The sequence below is a fragment of the Podarcis muralis genome, chromosome 11 (assembly GCF_964188315.1).
Source record: "Podarcis muralis chromosome 11, rPodMur119.hap1.1, whole genome shotgun sequence".
Lineage (NCBI taxonomy): Eukaryota > Metazoa > Chordata > Lepidosauria > Squamata > Lacertidae > Podarcis > Podarcis muralis.
Window position 1 is genome coordinate 10,162,395 of NC_135665.1, and position 9,433 is coordinate 10,171,827.

Sequence of the window (9,433 nt, forward strand, 5' to 3'; positions counted from 1 at the left end):
TTCTCTGTAAACTGGTGTTCCCATTATGAACACATCATCATCCAAGCACTCCGGTTAGAGGGTTCAGTGCCTCACCCGGGTTGAGAAAGATTTCTGATTTTGCACACACCAATAATATGGAAAACTTATTTAAAAAACACTAACACGGCATCACTTTGAGCATTCCTTTCTAAGGAATGCCTTTTCACAATTGCACATTCCTGCTTCAAGGCTGCATTCTGTTTTATAAAATTCGTGTTTTCTGTTGATTCATTAACCATCTGCTTTGGATGATGCTGTGAAAGATGCTTTTGACTTTGCAATATGCAAATATCACCAAAGAAAGAAAGAATAAGCCCCAGTATGTAGCCACATCCTACCGGTTTTTCTTCTTCACTTTTTTTCCACTTTTTGACTTTTTATTAAATATAGTACAGTTGGACAAGAGCAACTATGCGGAGCCTGGCATTTGGATTGGTGACTTTGATAGCAAGCTGAGCTGCTCTTTCCACAATTATCTTCCGATTCTTGGATGAAACCTTGTGAGCAATCTCTGCACAATAGGACTTGTTGCTCAGCAGCTGCACCTCCAGCTCTTTGACGTTGCGTCAAAGGAACTTTCTGAATGCTGAAGGCAACATGTGCTTTGTCTTCTTACTGCTACCGTACCCAATTGTTGGGCATCAATATTTGGCCCTTGAACCTTCTGAGAGCTCTGTGGTCAATACAGCTAGGCTTCCACCAGTTACGCTTAATTTTGACATAGTGGTCAGAAGGATGGCGGATGAACTTCTTCGTCCTCTTCTTTCCCCCCCTTTTTTTAATCATGATTTTTATTGAGTTTTCCGTATTTCATTTCATTTTATCATACATATCATACATATCTCGAGCTTACATCACTACTCCAAATGAGTAACGACTTCCTTCCGTCACTCTTTCTGACATTCCTACTATTTTAACATATTTATCACATTCCTATAATCACTTCTTTACCATATATAATCATATAACAATCACCCTTTCATTTGTAAATTAGCTCTTTCTTTCCAAATTACAAAACATTTCCCGTTAATGCTACAAACGTTTTTAGGTGTTTACAACTTTCTTTCAAATAATTTATAAATTTGCTCCAGTCCCTTTGAACTCTTTCGTCGGGTCAATTCCTAATTTTCTCCATCAACTTCGCCAGTTCCACATACTCTACCATCTTTATCTGCCAATCATCCAGGGTGGGGAGCTCTTGCTGTTTCCATCTTTGGGCCAGGAGGATTCTTGCTGCCGTTGTGGCGTTGTGATGGCCTGGGAATCCGATTCAGAGGATGAACCGGAGGAATCCCAGCCTGCACAGGAGTCCCCGCCTCCAGGGCCGGCTGAACTGGGGCAGGGCCTTGATTCTGAGGCGCCTGCACCTGTGCCGGATCCTCAGGAGCAGGCACCAGGTGAATCCATTCTGGCTCCAGAGGTAGTTGAGGACTCAGTGCCTACAGTGAGTCTCCCCCTGGGCCCAGTAACCCTTCAGCCTCTCCTGAACTGCAGAGGCTCAGGGCAGAGAGGTGAAGGGAACTGGTTTCTCCCAGGAGGAGTGCTCACCTTAAGGCCAGGAGAGGCGGGTCTCCTGGGGGCCGGGGCCGCCCCTGGCCTCAGAGAAGATAAAGGCCAGTCAGCCCGGTCCCAGGTTGCGGGAGCAACGTCGTCACTGAGTACCTGCTCCTGTCCGGACCCAGACCTGACCCTCCAGTGTTCCTGTCCCCGCTCGGCTTCCTGCTTCGGACCTCGCCCCGCTCCTTGTGAACTGTTTCCAGGCTAGTGACCCAGGACCGGACTTCAACTACGTCAACAGTAACCTTCCCCCCGGGCCCAGCACAGGCGTACATGAATAGGTTTACATCTTTTTGGTGGATTTTCTCATCAATTAGTCCTAATAAAAATACTTCTGGTTTTTTTACTAAAATTGTATTTCAATACCTTTTTTAATTCATTGTAAATAGTATCCCAGAATATTTTAACTTTAGTACAAGTCCACCACATATGTAGGAAATTCCCTTCTTTTTCCCTACATTTCCAGCTTAATTTATCTTGGCTTCTATACATTATGGCTAATTTACTTGGTGTGAATGCTGAAGGCAACATGTGCTTTGTCTTCTTACTGCTACAGTACCCAATACTGGGCATCAATATTTGGCGCTTGAATCTTCTGGGAACTCTGTTGTCAATACAGCTGGGCTTCCACCAGTTACGCTTAATTAAGACATAGTGGACAGAAGGATGGCGGATGAACTTCTTCGTCCTCTTCTTGATGATCTTAGGCTTGATGAGGGGTCTGAGGGCCGGCATAGTGTCTGCTGGAGAATGGCGGCACCCGCGCAGAGAGGGAGTGTAGAGAGGGAGAGAAAAGCGCCACCTCCTACTATTGACAAAATCTTAACATGCCACAGAGCTGGATTTCGTTTAGCGTAGTGGTTCCCAAAGTAGGCACACACACACACCCCGGGGTGCTAAGAAGCAAGGGAGTGGCATGGGGGGAGTGTCACTGGAAGTGAAAATAACTACCAGACTTTGAAAAGCTAATATCACTAGATCAAGATCAACAAATTTGTTGAATTAATTACAATAAATAGTTTTAATTGGATTTTTAATAAATGTGCAATCCATGGTTACTGTTTTGAATTGTATTGTGTTATTATCTTCCTTAGTGGCTCATGCAAACCACTGTTCTGAATAATGCATTTGATAGCATGGGGGGCATTGGGGTGTGGAAAGATATACCCGTGTCAATGTGCTATTTCATACACACAAAATGTATCTTATCTAAATGGTCAGTTTGTCACCATAGTGTTCAGCAACCTGAAATATACATAAGAGGAAGAGCCAGATGTCAGGGGTTATATACTGATATTGTGCTACTTAGAACCCTGAGGCACAGGAAATTGCCCTATGCCAGATCAGACTATTTCCTAGTCTTGTCTGTTCTCCCCCCCCCCCCCCAGTAATTTTATTAGAATTTGGAAAAAGGGATCAAGATTATCATCTACTATCTTTTTATAAGAACTCTAAGACATTAATCTAAATAAAAACACAGACACCAGAAAGAAAAAATTTAAAAAGGAAAGAAAGGAAGGAAGAGAGAGAGAGAGAGAGAGAGAGAGAGAGAGAGAGAAGGATGGAGAACTATAGAGAAGGGATAAAAGAGAGAAGAGGAGAGAAAGAGAGGAGATAATGAAAGAAAAAGGAAGAAGGAAAGAAAGAAGGAAGTAGAGAGAAAGAAAGAAGGAAGGAAGGAAGGAAGGAAGGAAGGAAGGAAGGAAGGAAGGAAGGAAGGAAAGAGAGAAAGAAAAGATAATAAATAACTTCTGATTATTCATCTGTCCACTATATATAATGTTATGACCATAGGCACCAACTCCTAGGGGTGCAGGTGTATTTGGCCCCCTCAATATTTGTTGGCAGGGGGCTGAGCCCCCCAATGTTGAGTGAATGGAGGAGACCAAGCTCCTCCTAAGCATGGCCAGCTCCTCCTAAGCATGCGAGACGAGAAGACCCTGGTCATTGAAGGTGTGCGGTGTTGCACTCTGCACTTGGCCTCCTGCCAACGATGCGTGTCCATTGCATGCATGACATCATAGGTGCGTGACGCTGGGCCCCCTCAGTATTGGGCGCAAGACGAAGCCTCTGCCCATGACCCCTGGTTTGATTTCAAAAATGTGCCCCTGGACTCTAAAAGGTTGGACATCTCTATACTGTTCAAGTGGGGTGGGGGCATGAGAACCACCACGTCAACCACAGTAGCAACTATAGTTGTAGGTACCCAACTATAGTTGTAGGTACCCTGCACAACAATTTGCAATCCTCATCCGAAACTTCATCCACTTTCTGTTTTTAGCTTACAAATACCGCATGGAGCCCCAAACAATGCAAAAATCATAAACCCAATTGAGGGGGAAATGCAGTCTTCCCCGCTGACTGTACAAGAGAAGTCTAAGAATTGTTTTAGAGGGTTAATGAACTAAGTAAAATAAAATGCAAGCATTTTATATCCCACAGAAAACTTCCTCAAGGTGCCACAATCCACGCTAGAGACTGTCAAATGGTTCTTACTTTGTCTCAGTGAAAACAACAGAGCTTTTTCGGTGCCTCGAGCAAGCCTTTAGAAGTATGCCAACATGACCAAATCAAAAGCGATGGTCTTAGCCTCCCCACCAGCAAGACAATCAGTAATTAACTTCAAAGCTAACCGCTTCCTAAGGACTTAAAGTAACTGGAAATACAAATCTAGACCAGTTTAATTAAACTAATAATGCTAAGCCTGCAAGTTTTGTTTTTTTTCCCCTCCGCCCCCACACATAATCACTTGCATTAGATGCAATAGATAAATACCGATGGAGATTTAGCGCAAATGCTAAGAACAAGCGGGAAGCACAGAAAATGTAATAAAAGAACGAAAGAAAGCTGCTTTGGCAGCTGCATACTGAAGGGGATCTGTCAAGGCAACAAATGCTGTTGAAAACTGGGTGCAGAATGATACCAACGTCGAGCATTTTTAACATCAGTTGAGCAATGCTGTGCATAGAAAATAAGAGCAAAGATGCAGGCAGAGGGTGAGGATTGGATTATTCACAGTTCACAAAACTAAGCAACGTGGATGATAATTGTTGCTGATTCCTGGAGGCTGCTAAGACATAACATGAAGACATTCTGAATTTTAAAGAGCTCAAGATTTCTACTGTTTCTAGACATATTTACAAGCCGAGCTGTGAACTTCTGACATTTCTATCCCACCTCTCCTCTGGGGAGGTCAAGGTGTTGCTTGCAGGTTCTCCATCAATCTCCCATCCACATCCTGACTCAGACCTGCATCGCTTTTAAAGAAGTCGCTGTATCGTGTGCATTCAAGCCAATCCTTAGGCTTGAATTGAAACCCTTTGATTCAGGGGGTTAAGATGGTCAACTAAGAGCACAATCCTAAACCCAGGTGAAGTGGGATCATGGAGTTCAATCGGACTTGCTTTTGAGTAGACAAGGGTAGGGTTGTGCTGCGATTTACTAAAAAGATAGGTAAAGGTAAAGGTACCCCTGCCCGTACGGGCCAGTCTTGACAGACTCTAGGGTTGTGCGCCCATCTCACTCAAGAGGCCGGGGGCCAGCGCTGTCCGGAGACACTTCCGGGTCACGTGGCCAGCGTGACATCGCTGCTCTGGCGAGCCAGAGCCGCACACGGAAACGCCGTTTACCTTCCCGCTAGTAAGCGGTCCCTATTTATCTACTTGCACCCGGGGGTGCTTTCGAACTGCTAGGTTGGCAGGCGCTGGGACCGAACAACGGGAGCGCACCCCGTCGCGGGGATTCGAACCGCCGACCTTTCGATCGGCAAGCCCTAGGCGCTGAGGCTTTTACCCACAGCGCCACCCGCGTCCCTTTTATAAAAAGATAAGGTAAAGGTAAAAGGACCCCTGACCATTAGGTCCAGTCATGACCGACTCTGGGGTTGCGGCGCTCATCTCGCATTATTGGCCGAGGGAGCCAGCGTACAGCTTCCGGGTCATGTGGCCAGCATGACTAAGCCGCTTCTGGCGAACCAGAGCAGCGTACGGAAACGGCGTTTACCTTCCCGCCAGAGTGGTACCTATTTATCTACTTGCACTTTGACATGCTTTCAAACTGCTAGGTTGGCAGGAGCAGGGACCGAGCAACAGGAGCTCACCCCATCATGGGGATTCGAACCGCCGACCTTCTGATCGGCAAGTCCTAGGCTCTGTGGTTTAACCCACAGCGCCACCCACGTCCCTACTAAAAGGATAGAGGCATACAATTAATTGGTGACTCTCGGTGGAAAGTGCATCTCCATCCATCCGGTTCAAAACCTATCCTCAACCATTGTGATGCAGGAGAGGATCTATGACTCTACATCTTCTTCTTCTTTGGTGATCACTAAAACCTGAATAAGATTGTCTTCCATGAACACGGTCTTAAAAGTGAGTCCGTAAGTAACCGTGGAGGCCAATTCTGGATCCGCACGTCCTTCCACAATGGGGACATAGGTTTCCAGGCAGGAGTTGATCACGGTGTGGATTTGCCAAGCATGCCTTCCTCTTAACTCATTTCTCCCTTTCGTCCTGAGTTTGTGCTTCTTCAAAGTCCATGACACCTTTGGTAAAGGCTGTTCTCCAACTGGAGCGCTCGCAGGCCAGTGTTTCCCAGTTGTTGCTGTTTATACTACATTTTTAAAGATTTGCCTTGAGAGAGTCTTTAAGCCTCTTTTGTTGTCCACAGGTATTTCACTTTCCATTATTGAGTTGGGAATAGAGCTTTGGAAGATGATCATTAGGCATCCACACAACATGACCAGTCCAACGAAGTTGATGTTGAAGAATCACACTGGTGATCTTTGCTTCTTCCAGTACACCTACATATAGCCACATTGTCCTTACATACAGAAGGTTGTTTCTGCACATGGATCTTTCTTGCTGGTTCAGAGAATCTAAGAATGATATAATGTGAAAAGGACACACACACACACAATCTCAAGCCTGCCACACTAGGAAGTTCAGCACATGTAATTTTAGTATTAGAAGCATTCCAGCAAAAACACAATTCTGTGGTATAGGAATAATTTGACTAAACAAAGATCATTTCATTAAGCTTTCATATTAGTAATGCAGATTGATGATTTCCTAAAAATAAAAAAATAAGGCACTTGTTAAGGGAGCATGCCTTGGGCACAGGAGCAGTGTTATAATCAGTTTTATGTAAGAGCTTAGTGCTATACAGTTTAAGAGAGCCCAGGTAGACTGGGCTGTGGTTCAATTGATTATTGTCATATATAATTTTGTTTTATTATTACTATACAATGTACAAACACATTTTGGGGGAACCTCAACTTCTGATTTCTGCAAGTTTGCCCTTAGCAATTGGTATCCTGTAGGGAAGGAGAAGAAATTTGATTTAGGGCACACTTACAAGGCTAAATATCACTTTCTGAAACCATACAAGAAATGAAACCCAGACATCCTTCAAATTTTTCAGTTCAGCTGCACCACAGTTCTACAGCCAAGTAATGTGCACAAAAAATGCAGATACTAGGGTGAGGTGTGCATTAAAGTGCATATAGTGAAAATAACACAGAAAAATTCATCACATGGGGGGATATTTGCAAAAAAAAAACTACCGGTACTTTAGGCAAAACTGCACACAGAAAACTATATATTCTGAGAAATTTGGTGGTGAATTTTCATGAGCGCTTTTTTAAAAAACAACAACAACCCACAAATTGATGTGGAAAGGTGGAGAACTGAATGTAAGATTGTAAAAATGATAAATTGAGAGAAACTGGAACTCATCCCTCTGCACAGACCTTGATGAGGGGGAAAAGAAAGTATTTTCCTCTTGTAATGTCAAGCAAACAAAAACAGAATGTTTCCAGTCTTTCAAAGATTGAATTACCTTGTTGTGGATTTGGAGATGGTTGAGAAACATTTCTAGTTTGCGGTCCATTTCATTCCAGATGGATGCTTCTCATTGCATGTGTGGGGCAGGAAAGCTGTGCAGAGCAGAGAATAAACTTTTCCAACTGGTCAAGCCACCGTACTGCTGCTGTCACTGCTGGGTGGAAATTGACGCCCTGTTTCAAGATGACATGTTCTTTCTCTTGCCGGTGATGGGCAGTGGAGACTTCAACTTTGATCATCTTTCTCCATTAGGGAGCAAAAGGGGGTGAGGCTGGTACAATGGCAGGAAAATGACTGCCATTTTTATTGTCCTCCTAAAATGTGTGTTTGCCTCTTTTTTGACATGTCTTGTGACATCAGGCAATTAGGGATGTAACCCAGGCTAAACTAATTCCAGCTCTTTCAAGCCTTCAGGAACTTACAGATTTAGAAGAGTTATATTATTTTAGCTGAGGAGCAAATGTCATATACACTCTGGCATCTGATTGAAATCCTTTGTTTCCATTCAGATGTTTACTTCTGAGTAGGCTTACCCATTCATGTCAATGGACAGGGCAGCTCCACGCCTGCCGGCCTTTGCCGTTTTCTCTGAAGTGGAAGGGGTAAGCCCTTGTGGGTGAACGAACTGCAAACACATCAAGTCATCCATGCCCCATAGGGAATCATTATTCTTTGTTTGTTTGCTGAAAGCAAATATATTCTGCCTTTAAACTGATTTTTTTTAAAGCAGCTTACAAAAGGAGTCAATAAAAATAGCTATAAAAGAAATCTCAGCCTTTTTTTAAAAGTCAGGAACGAGTGGAACACTGTCTTTAAAAAACACACACCACAGAACAAAACAAAAACAAAAACAAAATAAAACTATAGACTGGAAAGAAATAGTAATGAACATTTGTAATATAGGCTATAAGCCACCCAGAATGGCTAGGGAAACCCAGCCAGATGGGCAGGGTATAAATAATAAAGAAAAAGCAAGTGTTGAAGCAATGATTCTTCAACATCAATTTCGTTGGACTGGTCATGTTGTCCGGATGTCTTCCAAAGCAACTACTCTATTCTGAACTTAAAAATGGAAAGCGTAATGCAGGTGGTCAACAAAAGAGGTTTAAAGACTGTCTCAAGGCAAATCTAAAAAAATGTAGTATAAACACTGACAACTGGGAAACACTGGCCTGCGAGCGCTCCAGTTGGAGAAGAGCCTTTACCAAAGGTGTCATGGGCTTTGAACACACTCAAACTCAGGACGAAAGGGAGAAATGAGTTAAGAGGAAGGCATGCTTGGCAAATCCACACTGTGATCAACTCCCACCCGGAAACCTATATCCCCACTGTGGAAGGATGTGTGGATCCAGAATTGGCCTCCACAGTCACTTACGGACTCACTTTTAAGACCGCGTTCATGGAAGACAATCTTACTTGGTTACGAGTTATTACCAAAAAAGAAGAAATATAATAATAATAATTATCATCATCATCATCCTCAGAATAAGGGCTTCATTGCCCAGTTTTCAACAATGTCATAAAATGCTCTGCAGATCTCTTCCTGGGATTGTTCACATGCAACAGCCTAGGGGGGGAAATGGGATAGCTTTCTCATGCACCAGGGATAGGGAATCTTCCGATGGTATTGGACTTAAACTCTCATTATCCCCAAATGCTGAGCAACATTTCTGGTTGAGTCTTATGAGAGTGGGAGTTCAACATTATGTTAAGAACTGCTGAAGAGCAGGCAGTCACCAGAACTTCATTCACTATCAAAATCCAGCAAAGTTGCAGACACCAGCACATACCTATCTCCAACTGGGACCATAGCTTGGTGGCAGAACACATGCTTGGCATGCAGAAGGTCCAAGACTGATTCAGTGGTATGTACAGTTAAGGATGTCGGGGGACTGGAAAGTCCTCAGCTTGAGAAGCTGGAGAGCTGCTGCAAATCAGAATATTCAGTCGCCCTAGCCCTGAACAAGATTGCTTTTGTCAGGGTGGGCTCAGACCTTGTTGACTGGGGATGA

The 9,433-nt window shown here is 43.7% G+C and overlaps 1 pseudogene; it reads right to left on the reverse strand.

Moving 5' to 3' along the window:
* Window positions 1–401: 401 nt before the first annotated feature.
* On the reverse strand, window positions 402–2,313 carry LOC114606786 (large ribosomal subunit protein eL32 pseudogene; annotated as a pseudogene).
* Between the last annotated feature and the right edge of the window lie 7,120 nt (window positions 2,314–9,433).